At 50.2% G+C, this 14,049-nt stretch overlaps 2 protein-coding genes across 6 annotated transcripts in view; one reads left to right on the forward strand and one right to left on the reverse strand.

The window, feature by feature from the left end:
* Window positions 1-2,310, reverse strand: part of NPY4R2 (neuropeptide Y receptor Y4-2) — a 68,890-nt gene extending 66,580 nt beyond the window's left edge. For both annotated transcript variants that reach the window (XR_010839305.1, XM_059052048.2), the window contains exon 1: window positions 2,252-2,310. The gene's annotated coding sequence lies outside the window, so the exon portion shown is untranslated. The remainder of the gene's footprint in view (window positions 1-2,251) is intronic.
* A 7,038-nt stretch (window positions 2,311-9,348) lies between these two features.
* Window positions 9,349-14,049, forward strand: part of LOC136793536 (syncytin-A-like) — an 85,949-nt gene continuing 81,248 nt past the window's right edge. For 2 of the 4 annotated variants that reach the window (XR_010838907.1, XR_010838908.1), the window contains exon 1: window positions 9,403-9,737. The gene's annotated coding sequence lies outside the window, so the exon portion shown is untranslated. Of the gene's footprint in view, window positions 9,738-14,049 lie in introns of all 4 variants that reach the window. The other 2 variants (XR_010838906.1, XM_067025209.1) reach the window with 2 other exon arrangements.

Below are 14,049 nucleotides of genomic sequence, written 5' to 3' on the forward strand. Positions count from 1 at the left end.
ACAAGGGATGGTCACCAGTGAGCCAGGAAACCCCACACCAGTACCTGCTGATTAGACCACACAGGTGCCTGAACCCAAATCAGCCCTTCCCAGCAGCTTCTCGGACTGGGGCAGGGGAGGGAAGTGCTGGGGCTGGGAGAGCATCAACATGGGAAGGAGATCTTTGGGGGACCAAGAAAGGAGCAGAACTGCCAGCTGGCCCTTGCATCTTTCTCCAGAGCTGCAGACGCGGGAAGGGAACACCAGGGAGAGGACCACTCCATAAGCCCCTACCCCAGAAAGGCCCTCTGTACACAGGAACTGAGGATTTCCAAAAGGGGGGCAAGGTAGTAATAATTCAAACCCTTGAGCCCCAGGTCAGCACGAAAGTTGGTTTCCTTCTGTAGGCAGTGCACAGGGGCAGTAGGGAGAAAGCAGTGGCAGCACGCATGCAGAGGTGACTCTGGTCTGAGTTTGGTCCCGCAGACACATGGGAAGCCCAAGCAGCCTCAGGGGCTGGGCGGGGGTTGGGGAGAGAATGGAAGCAACAGAGCCTGCCATACCCAGAGGAGCAGGAAGGGTGATTTGGAAAGACAGGCAGGGGAGGGAAGGCAGGAGCCCAGTCTTGCAGAGAGCCCAAAGTAGGGGGTGTGTCTTGCCTCACCCTGGAGAGCGCATACTTTGCTGGGAGACAGAGGGCAGAAGGGACTTTAGCCTTCACTGAGCTTTGGGCACAAGACATCTCCCTGAGCATTAATCCACACTGCAGCCCTGCGAGGAAGGCATTACTAGGCTGAACCATATGAAATTGCCAGTATCCAAGCCCTTTCAACCTGCAAAGACAGCAAATTCATATGGTTGGATCTAATATCAGCCCCATTTCAAAGAGGAGGACACTGAGGCTCAGTTAGATGACGGGACCTGGCCAACGTCCCCACAGTCAGTAAGTGGCAAAGCTGAACTGGAACCCTGGTCAGTAGGATTCTGAAGCCCCCTGCACCAGGCCCTGCCAGACAGAGAGATTCTGAAAAGGAGGAAAGAGGAGTGGGGCCTGTCTTGAAGCAGGAGGTGAACTAATGTGGGGCAGGTGCAGCGGTAGAGGCAGGGTTGGAGCTGGACATCCAAGGTCCCCAGCAAAGCGTGACTGGGTGAGCAACTGGGGGTGAGGGGATGTGGCTCACCCAAGTGAGAAGATGCCCCACGTGGGGTGGCAGCTACCCAGCATCCCCTGGCCTCGGGCCCCAGCATGCTGGCTCAGAACGCCCTCCTCCCGGGGCAGCTCTGCGGACAGCTCAGCCTCTCCAGCCCCTCATCCTTCCCAAGCAGATGTGGGTTTGGAGTCCCTAATGGAATGACACTCCTAGATAGAGCTGCCTCCTTCCCGACACAGTTTGGAACCCCAGAGACCCCTCGCCGGGGCAGAACACAAGAGCACAGTTCCCAGGGGAGAGACGTGGGCTTGAAGGGATATCACAAGCGAGTGTCTGTCCCTTGCAGCCTCCAGCAATGCAACTCTTCACCTGGATCACCTCAAGGTGACCGCATCCACTCCCCAGGGCTGCTGAGCTGGGGCCACTCCGACCACTTCAGACCCTTCTGGGTGATTTGGAGTTCCCCCGAGGACCCTCACACCAAGACTGTCCCTCACTTCCCACTGCATTCCTCAGAGATGCCCAGTGAGGACCAGGAGACCTCAGGTCCTCCAGGCACACCCCAGGGGGTGGCGATTCTGGGAGCGGAAAGGCAGATTATTGTGCAAAGTCAGTGAAATAGTGTCTCCGGGTTTAGTTCCCAAGCAGCTCTCCTGACAAGGTGGGAACACCTGCAACCCGCGGGGGAGGGGGGCAGTCCTCCACTGCAGCCTGCCTTCCCAGCACTCAGAGGAAAACTAATGGATAATACAAATAATATCAATTCTCCTACGAGGTAAGAATGGAGAGAAGAATGTCTGCTTTGTTTCCTGAAATTTCAGCAAACAGCTTCTGTCTCCTAAAGCCCTCGGCGCCCACATTTTCCACGCACCCCTTACCTGCTCTCCTGGCAGCACACAGGTGAGGACAGGTGAGACCGAAGGAGCCCAAGTCCGCTCGAGGAGCAGGGTTCCCCGCACCACCCCGGTTGCGCGGCTCTGAGCCCCTGCGAAGCCCACCCGGCGACCCCTCCCCAGGCGCCCGGCAGAGGCAGCGCGCGGCTTCCCGGGGAGCCCTCGGGCTCGGGTCCCTTCTGCCCCTGGGATCCACGGGGCAAATCGCGGGGCCCGCGCCGGTCTCACCTGCTCCGGCGGCCCGGTGCTCTCTGCGTGCGGACCGGAGCCTCCCTGCCCGTCTCCCCGCCCGCTCGGCTCCCTCCCGCGCCGCCGCCGCCAGTGCCCGCCCAGTCTGCCGCCCGCGCCGCCCTTGAGGACGCTGCGGCCGGCCGCCGGCGACCCAGGCGCCTGCTCCGGAGCTGCGGCCGCGAGCCCTCCCATCCGCCGTGCGCCAGGAGCTGCAGCCCCGCACGCCGGCCTCCCCCACGCCCACCCCGAACCTACACACCAGCGGGCTGGAACTGCCCTGTTGGTGTTCTGAGCCCCAGTGTCCTCATCCATGAAATGGGCATAAGAAGACCTGCCTTTCATAAACTCGTTCACAAATATTAGTTACAGGCCTCCTATGAACCTGGCTCTCCTGCTAGACACAGAGCTGAGCAAAACAGAGTTCCCGTCCTTGTGTTATCCTGGAGTTCCCAGCCCTGGGGGGAGAAGGCCCATCAGGGACGAGTAAACAAGTAAATAAGTTAATAAGTTATTGCAGAGAGTGAGATGCTGTGGGGAAATGGGTCAGCTTTAGATATGTGGGCCAGGCAGAGGGCACAGTAAGCGCAAAGACCCTGAGACTGGAGGCATTTGCTCACTGGAGATCACTGAAGGGCGGTGGTGAGTGGCTGGAAAATGTCAGGGCTTTCAGAGGTACATGTGGGAACAGTCAGGGAGGCCCTGGTAGATCCTGGAAAGGCCTCCAAGATTGTTGCAACAAGAATCAAGTAAGAAAGCACTTCTCCATTGGAGTCCACATGAAACAGGACTTGCCTGAAAGGGGACAGTGTTTATTACAAAGGCTGCTCCAATTTTGAATACACTAACTTATAATTTCCTCCAGAAGGCCACATGGTAAAATCACGTGTGTAGTTGGAGGACCTCCTGAGAGTAGGCTTTGCTTCTGGGGAACTTCCTAAGTATCCGACATATACAACTCTTCTCTAAAACCTTCCATGGCTCCAACTCACAGAAGCAGAGTAAAGCAGAGGTTACCAGGGGCCAGGGGGTTGAGGAAATGGGGAGATAATTGGTCAAAGGGTCCAAACTTCCTGTTATAAGATTAACAAGTTCTGGGGATCTAATGTACAGCTTGGTGATTATAGCTAATGATATTGTATGTATATACTTGAAAGTTGCTAAGACAGGAGATCTTAAATGTCCTTACCATGAAAAAAAGAAATGGTAATTATGTGACAGGATGGAGATATTAGCTAATGGGTGGTAATCCTTTTGCCATATATAAATGTATCAAATCAACTCATTGTACACCTTAAATGTACATAATGTTAAATGTCAACTATATCTCAATAAAGCTGGGGGGAAAAAAACCTTCCATGGCTCCCCATGACCCACAGGACACGGCCCAGACCTCCCAGCCACTCCCCCCAACACACCAAGTAACCCCAGAGGCACCATGCATGGTGCCAACTATGGAAATGTTTCCAGAGTTGTGGGCAGTGACAGCTTTCTAGAATGACAGCTGTCATTTATGGCCCATGTGGGCTCTGTAGATATTACCCTATTGGATCATCACAACAGCTCTGAGAGGTGGGCATTTTTATTTCTGTTTTACTGATGAAGCCAAGCGAGACTCAAGCATTGAGCAACTTACCCAAAGTCACTCAGCTAAGAAACACTCAGATCCAGTCTGCCAAACACCAATGCCTCTGCTCACTGGCCCCTCCAGGTGTGAAGCTGCCATGTCTTCTTTCAGGACCACTCGTCCCTGCCTTGACTGCCTGGGAAAATGCTGCTCCTTCTTTGCAGCCCAGCTCCGATGTCCCCTGTGCCATGACGCATTCCCGCAGTCTTCTGTGCTCTGCTGCAGAGGCAGGTGGCGAAGCCTGCTTGTATGTTTACACAACATAATCCCCGTGTCTAGGGCACTATTCCTTGTCTCTGCCCTCAGAGCCCAGCATGGGTCCATATACAGTGACAGCAAGGACTGCATTTGACAGAACTTAATCATAATGAGGTCTTCCAGGAATCTAAAGTGAAGAGTATTTGGGACTTCCCTGGTGGTCCAGTGGTTAGGACTCTGTGCTTTCACTGCAGGGGGCAGGGGTTTGATCTCTGGTCAGGAACTAGGATCCCACAAGCCATGCAGCGCGGCCAGAAAAGTAAAAAATAAAAAAATAATAAAGTGAAGAGTCTTTCCTGTCCAGAAACCATTCACCTATAGACACCTGTTCTCTGTGTGGGCAAGAACTCAGACATTGACACTTCCTCCTCGTGGGGAAGCTGTTTGGGGCCGAGGGCTGAGGTCTTACAGGTGAGCCCTTTGAGCAACTGCCCAGGGCTCCCAGGCCTGAGCCCGAGCCCCCATGTATCAGAGAGCAGCTGAAGGAGCAGTGAAAACAGAGACCAGCTCCCGCGCCAGGCAGCAGCACTTTCTCTTATTCCATCCTCACTCCCACCTTGTGAAGTATGATCATCCCATTTCACAGGTGAGAAAACTGAGGCTCGAAGAAGTGGAATGACTCGTCTCAGTCATCCAAATTGTAGATGGTGGGGTTGGGGTTTGAACCCAAAGTCCGAACTCCTTCTTCAGCACTGGAGAGCCCCCAAGAAGGGGAAGGAGTGCCTGATAGCAGACATTCCTAGTTAAACCAACACAGCAGGAGCTAGCTATCAGACCCTTTGCTCAGCCGGGGAAGGAAACAGCAACCCCTGGTGGCAGCTGAGCCCTGAACAGAGCAGAGCAAGAATATCTGGAGCTCCCCAGGAAAGCAAAGCCCATGAGCAAGAAACCGGGAGCTGTACTTCCCCACTTGCTGGCATCTGGGGCCAGGACCCCAGTCTGGGAGGTCCTGCCAGTGTCCAGGCTGCATTCTGCAGTCTCTGGGGAAGGGGCTCAATAGGGTTTTCCCTGCACCATAAAAGTGTCTGGCTTTGTCCAACCTCCTAGACATTGACCTTCCTAATAGTTTAGTGACAGACCTCACTTCTTGCCCCCTTAGGAATGTTCCACGTGAATCACCTTGGAGTCAAACAGGTGTGTTTGGCCCTGGACAGCTCTCAAAGTTTGAACTCTCAGTCCACTGCAAGGTCAATCAATGCTGTCCTTGGTCTGATGGAGAAAGCTGAGGGTCAGGAAGTGAAGATGGACCCAATCCACTTCCTTGCTGGCAATTTGCTATTACTTTGAGCATCCTGAGAACCAGTGTGGTGAATGGTCAGGAGCTGGGCGTGGGAGCCAACTCGCCAAGCCTCAGATTCTCTTTTGTAAAATGGATCAAGTAATAAAATCTTGCTTGAGAAAAAATGAGATAAGATGCAAATAGCTCCTAGTACAGTCCCTGGCAGGAAACACATCCTGGAGATCTGTGGCTGTTGTTATCATTCCTGTGTCCTATATGCCTGTCCACCTCCCTGAGCTCCCTACCCACAGCTAATGAGCAGTCCCTACCAATTCTAGTTGAAAACCTCTCCAGCCACACGGCACAATCCACACCTCTCTCCTGAATTAGTCCAACAGGGTCCTAACAGGCTCTACAAGCTCAGCCATGGGAGCCTGTAAAGTCAGCCTGACACTCTTTCTGGGGTGATGGAAATGTTTTATATCACCATCTGGGTGGTTGTCACTTGAGTGTATAAATACACATAACTTCATCAATTAAGATATCTGCACTGGGCTATATATAAATTATACCCTAGTAAAAATTTTAAAACAAATTCTAAATGATTAAATAAATAAAATCAGTCTGATACTATTTCTCCTTAAGGTTTTTAAGGTGCCTCCCCCAGACTCCTTCTCCACATAAACTCTTCATTTTTAGGGAATATCATTGTGTTTTACACATCCAGGCTTGTGTAGATGTTGCTTCCAGAACCTGGACTCATTGAGCTCATTTTGCACTTGGAAAACTCCTACTCATTCTTGGAGACACAGCCCTCTGGGCAATGTCCCTGACCTTCCACCTGCTCATTCTAAAGGGAAGCTGACAAGTATGTCACCCATACAGAGAGCTCCTGGGTAGCTGTCTTGCTTTTTCCCTAGAAGACCCCTAGCAAAGGAAAGCCTCATCAGCTATCCAGGAAAATCCATTTATTCTCCCATTCTTATGAACAGAGAAACAAAGAGTCCCATACATTCAGAAAATCAACAGCACAAAAGAAAAAAAAGTCAAGATAAATAAACAAAATAATTGGCCTCAAAAGAAGCTGAAATACCTCGGGAAATAGAAAAGAACCTTAAGAGACCAGAAACTTCCATTAATCTTTAGGGATATTAACAAAGTTGCTGAATCCAGCAAATAAGAGCAGATTGCTGTGAAAACATGAGACCAAGAAAGCAAGAAAGAACCCTTGAAAATTAAACGTATGATTGCTGAAACTGAAAAATATTTTATTAGGAGGGATGGGAATATTGGGAAGGTAAAGAAATGTCTCATAATGTAGAGCAAAAACACAAAAAGATGGAAACCCTATGCAAAAATAAGAGGCATAGATGATTAATGCAAATGATCCATTATCCAATTAATAAAATTTCCAGGAAGGGAGAACCAAGAAAATGAAAGGTAGCATATCAGTCGTACTCTAAGCAGGAGAGTTCACCCCCAGATAGTCACATGAAGAGATCTTAATGGGAGGGTAACAGAGAGGTGTGGGCAGAGTTAAGGGAAAATACAGGATATGGTGAGGCAATCAAAGACTAGCAAAAGAAGTTACCACGCTACAGCTAACGGAATCAGGGCAGACAATCAAGTCATAGAACTAGGGGACTGTGGAGGAAGGCTACCTGATTAACTGCTATAGTCTAGAGGCATGGCACCATCGCCAGAGACTCAGCATTCATGAGGATGGGCCAGGGTTAGGGAGTCTCAGAGGCTAAGAGCAGGGAGTTGGAGCCCAAGTGGAATGAGAGGATGTCCCCATAAGGGGCAGACCAGGTGGGTGTTGGAGCTGAGTAGGGAGGAGTACATCTGCACAGGGTAGGGCAGCTTACTGGAGCAGCCCAGCACTGTGAGAGCAGAGCACCCCATGGTGGGGAGGGTCTGGCATGGGATGTCAGAGCCAGAACAGAACAAAGAGAGTATCCATACAGGGGAGCAGGGATTTGGTAGCCCAACGCAGTGTCAGAGCCCAAATACAATGAAGAGGGTGTCCACACAAGAAAAGGGAACAACCAAGGTGGAATGCCAAAGCCCAAGCAGAATGAGGTGCTGGTGGGAGGGTGTCCTCCTATGGGAAGTTGGCTCCATGCAAGGGGATCAACCAAGCAAAGCAAATATATTAAGAATGATGGGAGCCAGTTTTCTCACTGATTAAGAAGGCAGTTACAAATACAGAAGGGGAGAAAACCAGAATGAGCCCCGTGGCTCTGAATTAGAATTAGAGGTATTATGTAAACTAACGGTTTTCAATATACAGAAATAAATACTAATGTAATTGTGAGACACATACACATACACACACACACTTTTTGTTCTGTCCACTGAGATAGCCTAGGAGCAATGAGAACCCCAATAGCAATGAGCACACGTAGCACCCATATCTGACTTCTAAAAGCCATTCTCCATTAAAAGAATCCAAGGGGCAGGGAAAATACATGATGAACCTGTAAGATCTTTGGGGCCTACAAAGTAACAAAGTGCTCTAAGAATGATGGAGCATGTTAACAAGACTCAGAATCCAGTTTGAAGAGGTCCTCACTGGTCAAATCTGGGACAACGTGAGGATTAAAATAAACAATGAAAGTAATAGATAATAACCCACTGAATCGAACAGAAAGCTATGAGTCCTTTCCAATATAAATAAATCAATAAGTGAAGTGAAAGTTCAATGGAGAATAAACAGTATGTCAAGCATTCTGATGGTTGATGCCTCTTCTGGTCATTGGTGCTTGTTCTGATGGCTGATGCCTTGTTCTGTTAGTTGGCACCTATTCTGATGGTTGGTGCCTATTGTGATATTGGGTGCTTAGTCTGATGACTTGTGCCCCTTTTAATGGTTTTTTTTTTTTTTTAAATAACCTATTCACCAGACCAAAACTATGGAAAACATGGTCCTTTAAAATTTAATTCTGAATATAAAATATTTGGGGAATATAATATCCTTGCACCTGTGTAGATGCATATGCTATTGAGGGAATACAACAATCAGAAATGATTTTTTCGTAGATAACCATTACATGTTTTAACTGTTTTCAATACCAGTATATATCTGACCAAAGAGAACGGTTTCATAAATAATGGATTTTTTAAAATAAAATTTAAAAAATAAAACAAAATGTAAATAAATAAAGTAAACCTTATGCTGGAAGCACACACTCTCAAAAACGCCAACAGGCCTCCTTTGGCTTGTGTGTTCCTCCACCTGACAGCTGGCTCCGTTTCTGGATGTGGAATAATCCTCTTTGATTACTGTAGCTGTCTAGTTTATCTATTGTTGCACAGAGAATCAGACGTAAGGCACGGTATACACCTCCAGCGCTCATTTGTCTGAATTCGACTTTTAATAAGTTTGGAACAGGAAAGCCACATTTCCTTTCTAAAGTGCTTCAGAACATGTGGCAGTGGTTACCCCTTACATAAGACAGCCTGTTTATACTTATTTTTAAACATTGGTGCTCCCCAAGCATTTCTTTATCTTCTACTTATTTGTGAAGTGGATGTATTCCAGAAGACATTATGGGATGAAAAAAAGCCTCATGGTCCATTCATTTATTCATGCCCTTATTTACTAAAAAGTAATTACCAGGCTCCTACCATAGGCCAGGCGCTCTTGGAGACCTTGAGGATGCAGAGGTGAGCGATGTACTCACCGTTTTTTGTTGCAGTTGAACATCCATCCAAGAAGTTCCCTGGAATGCGTACGAAAAGAAGCATCACTCCTACCCGCTTCCAGATATCCCCGCTTTATCCCGAAGTGGAGAGGAGACATGTCCCCAGGAGCTGGAGGTGAGCGATGGGGCCTAGCCAGCAGCCAGGACTGCTGCCAAGGCCGGCCTTCCCCAGTCCGGACCGCCCCCTTCGGGACACCCGGCGGGGCGGGGCACGAAGGGGCCGGGCGGTGCACTCCGCTCCCGGCCCGCCCTCCTCCCGACCCCCAGGGGGCGCTCGCGCCAAAGCATAGGAGCAGGCAGCGCATGAGCGACGCGTGGGCTGCGTGGCCAGCGGATCTTCAGAAGGTGGAAACTCTTCGCGGAGGCGTGGTGCCTCGCCGCCGGCTCGGGCCCCGCTTCCTCCCTCCAGCTCCCCACACTCTTCGCCACCCCCACCCCCTTCCCCTAGAGACTTAGGGCCGAGCGGACCCACCCCCGACGCCTGGAGTGGAGCCCGGGTCCCCGCGGAGCCCGAACTCCCGGCTTGGCGTCTCTTCTCTCTGCCGCCGCTGCGCTGACCCGGAGCCCGAGGGGAGGGCGGCGCGACCCTCGACCTCGCCCACGGCCGCACCGCCGCCGCACTCGGGCTGGACCCCGCCAGTCGAAGCCCAGTCCGCCCTCGGGGCCCCGCGCCTGGTAAGTAGGGGCGGACCCAGTACCGCCTCCCCGGCCTGCTGCGGGAGACCAACTTTTGAGTCCCACGTGTTCTCGTTCACTCGGAGCCGCCCCTGCTGTTTAGGAAGAGCTGGGGGCAGCGTCTTGGTCCAGGGGAACTTTGGTGCGCCGTCTAGTTCCTGCCTTACACTCGGCTCGCCGGGGCCGGCGGGAGCGGAGAGAGGCCCAACCTGCGCCACCTGAGGGTAGTGGGGAGGGGGAGGCGCAGAGTCTCAGCGTCCCAGCTGCAGTCGCAGCGCCCCACCTCCTGAGCGAGGGGAAGTGGGGGGGGGGGAATGTGCCGTGTCCCAGGGCTGGAGCCGCTGCAGTGGGACTCAGCCTCCTAACCATCCCCCACCCTCCCACTCTTACAGTAGGTTCCAGTATTTGAGTCTTGGGCTCTCGGGTTTACAACTCATCCACGGGCTCGAAACTCATCCATTGTCTCGTAGGTCCCTTGAAGAGCTCAAAGATCTTGCTTTGTATTTTCCTTGTGGAGGAACCTGGACCCTGCCCCAAGGCTGCACATTGTTTCTAGATTGCCTCTCCCTTGTTTGCGCATCCCCCCTCCCTTCCCTGATTTGCAAATGTTTGAACCTGCTGTTTGGAACTCGGGGAAGGTCTTGGAGGCTGAATGACACCTATTTTCTACAAACCAGAAACGGGGGACACAGAAAGGCTTTTGTGTCCAGGAGTGCCCCACAGGGTCCTTTCTTTCAGGCTGATCCCTGAGAGAAGTACTGTTAGGAAGACGCGTTCCTCCCTCCCCTTGAAGGACGTGGGTGGGCTTTAAGGCTCTAGTTCCCCCCACCCCTTGCTCCCGCCTTCCAGGTCCTTGGGGGTGCATGGAAGAGGGGGTGCAGGAGGGGCGAGAGCTGCAAGGGGGTCGGTGGTTGGCAGTGAGGGAGGCATTGCATGCGCGCCAGTATGTGTCCTCAGAGGCGCTCCCCGCCCCGACCCCTCGGAGCCCAGGATCCCTGATTCCCTAATGGGCTGCCCAGGAAGCCAGTGGGCTGCGTCATGTGCTGCCTTGTCACAAGTAAGAGGAGATGGCCTCCCGCTGCACCAGGAGTGCCCAGGCTTTTGCTCAGACGTCCCCCAGAGCTCCAAGCCCTGGGTCATGAGGTGTAGCTTTGTGGGAGCCGGCGTCCCTGGACCTGGGGCACTCGAAGGAGATGGTGGGTGCTGACCAGTGAAGCAAACTAACTGGTCTTGGAGGTGGTTCACGCACATCTTTATGCAGGTGAATCAGGCAGCCTGGAACTAGGTGCTGGGTGCCCTGTAAGTGAAGCTGAATCCGGCCTCTGTACCCCGATACCGAATTAAATCTTGGAGACAAAGTTTTGGGTGAAGTACAAAAGAACAGCTTTATTGCTTTACCAGGCAAAGGGGGCCAGAGCGGGCTAATGCCCTCAAAAACTGTGCGTCCCAACAGGGAGGGGGGTAGTGAAGAGTTTTATAATAATGGTTCGAAGACAGCGTGATCAGGTTGTGGAAATTTTTCTGATTGGGTTGGTGGTGAGGTAAGGTGGGAGTCAGCATCTTCAACCTTCTGGTTCCACCTGATGGCCTGAGGTCTGCGTGCTTGTGGGCAGTTAACTTCTCTCACCTGGTTGGGGTTTCATTCTCTGCAAAACAGCTCAAAGGTATTTTGCATGTCCCTTGAGGGGGAACCAGGACCCTGCCCCAAGGCTGCACTATTATTTCTTTTGGCAGTTCCTCCCTAGTCTCCACATCCCCCTCCCTTCCCTAATTAGCAACTGTTTGAATCTGATGGTTGGAACTCAGGGAAAGTAATGGAGACTGAATGAAACCTATTTTCTGTAATCAAGAAATGGCGGTGTTGACTTAAAAAAAAAAAAAAAGCACAACATAAGAGTTGCGAGTTAAGTTTTATTTGGGGCAAAATGAGGACTGCAGCGCAGCAGACAGCGTTTCAGTGAACTCTGAGAAACTGCTCCGGGGAGACGAGGAGGGGGAGCCAGGTTATATAGAAGTTTTGTAACAAAGTCAGAATGTCAAAATATTATTGTTAACTAAAGAAAACCAGGTATCTCAGGTTAAGGAACTTAGCGCTTTTCTGTGTATGGGAAGATGCAAGAGTCTGGGCTCACTGAAATCATTCCTTTGATATGCACCTGGGCCATATGGGGCCTGTATCCTGTGTTTTCACATCCTGAGTTTCCTCAGGGCTCACCGTAGGGAGTGGCTGCAGTCTGTTGGCTGCTAGATGGCTGGTATTCTTTTCAGCCCTGAGTTCCCTCAAGGCTCACTGGCTCACGTTGGAGGGCTGCAGTCATTGATGTCTATGACATCATCCTTTGTTTACTAATATGGCAGGAAATATTCCATTTATAAATATTCCATTCCATTATAAATATTCCATTTATCAGTGGACACAGAAAGGCTTTTGTGCCCAGGAGCCCCAGAGGGTCCTGCTCGGTATCATAAGGTCTCAGAGATATTTTGGAAATAGATAGGGAACAAGTATAAACATGGAAGACCCAGAAGGTCAAGTATAAGATGTCCTCTATCCTTTTCTTTTCCCTTTTTTCCACTCTCCCTCCTCCTTCCTTCCACCCCTTTGTCTTTCCATCCATCTTCCTTTCCATCCTTTCTTCCATTCTTCTCTCCTCCTTCCCTCCCTTTCTCCCTCCATCCTTCCCTCTTTTTCTTTCCCCTCCTCACTTTCTTCCCTTTATCATTTCCTCTAATTTTTCCTCCCTCCCTCCCTCCCTCCCTTCCTCCCTCCCTTCCTCTCTTCCATTCAACAGACATATTTAGGTGTCTGCTGGGTGCTGTTGGTACTTAGTTTGCATGGAATTTTGTTGCCCTTTCTGTCAGGACAGGTCCACCCTTGTGCTACCAGGGAACACTTTTGTGCTGTGTTACCTTCCCCTCCTCTTTCCTTCCTTTATCAATTAGCATGTATGGAACAGCTGCCTTAGAGAAAAAAGCTAAAATGATCATGGAGTTCACTTTCAGGAAGGAAGGTTAAAATCAAGTTTAGAAATTGAGGTATGAGTCTGTGAAAAGCTGAATAATAGTGGAATAATTACATGATGTTACAAAACAAGGATGTGAGATGCCAGAAGACAGCAGGAGCATTATTGTTAGAGTGAAACGAGACACTGCTGAGTTTAGAGAATGGAGCAGTTTTTGTGGCGTGGATGGGTTTGGGAAAGCCTTATAGAGAAGGAGCATAAACTGGGGTTCCAAATAGGATTTTCATATTTGGAAAAGAGAAAATTTCAGTCCAGGAAAGGGGAATGATGTGGGTAAAAGCTCAGCAGTTTTGGTCTTTGTTGTTGTTGTTGTTTGTCGCCTACATTTTCCAAGGGAAAGTTCCAGTCCAGGGAGCCTCTTTCTTTCCCAGGGCTCCTTTGCCACCACTTCCTCTTCAGTTCTGTGTCTTTCCCCACATTTTAAATTCACCTGTTGATGGGCTCAGAGGAAGCACCCTGTTTCTCTCAGTCCCTGCCTTGATCAGCAGACTGATCACTTTTTGCTGCACATGAAGAGCTTCTTGGAGGGGACTTCTAAACTGAAGAGGGGGTGTTGAAATGTTATTCCCAGCTTGGTGGTTGAAATTCCAACTTAATCTTTATCAGCTCTGGGTAAGCCAGAGCATGGTCTGACATGCTGGAGATCTCAGAGGGCCTGAAGTCAAGGATTTCAGTTGGAATTCCTGGCGTGGCTGGCCCAGTGTGATCCAGTCCAATCCAGGGAATGCTCATTTTTCTTGCACACTGTATGTACATTTAACAGTTGTTCTTGGATGTTTTCATAGTAGATGTGTGTTATATGCTGAAGCCAATCCATATTATTTGATTCTGACATCTTCAGTCCATGAAGGAATAGTTGATTTTCAGATGCCTGCAGAACCTTGATCCTAGCCAGGTGTCTGGGTCTTTCCTGACAGTGACTTGAGTGAAATCTGACCGATACACTGTGGTGACAGCCAGGCTGTGGAAGTTGAAGATTCTAAGTTTATTCCCTCTGAGGCTGGCATTTCTCTGCAATTGTTCCATTGTATCCGTTCCAAGGCTAGGGAGATATAAGGTGGCCAGGGTTCCCCTAGGCTTGTGGCCTCTTGATATTTGCCCTTAAGAAAAAGAAAAAATCCCTTTACCAAATACTTGCTGGTTGCTCAGAATAAAAGTTTTCTCATCAGTACATTACAATTGATTATTTAAAAGTTCACATTCAGGCATCTTATACTTGTGTGGCGGGGTGGGGCGGGGGAGTAGGCAGAACAAGGAATTTCTTTTCCTTCCAAGGACTGTGTAGTGAT

The sequence above is a fragment of the Kogia breviceps genome, chromosome 2 (genome assembly GCF_026419965.1).
Source record: "Kogia breviceps isolate mKogBre1 chromosome 2, mKogBre1 haplotype 1, whole genome shotgun sequence".
NCBI classification, from domain to species: domain Eukaryota; kingdom Metazoa; phylum Chordata; class Mammalia; order Artiodactyla; family Physeteridae; genus Kogia; species Kogia breviceps.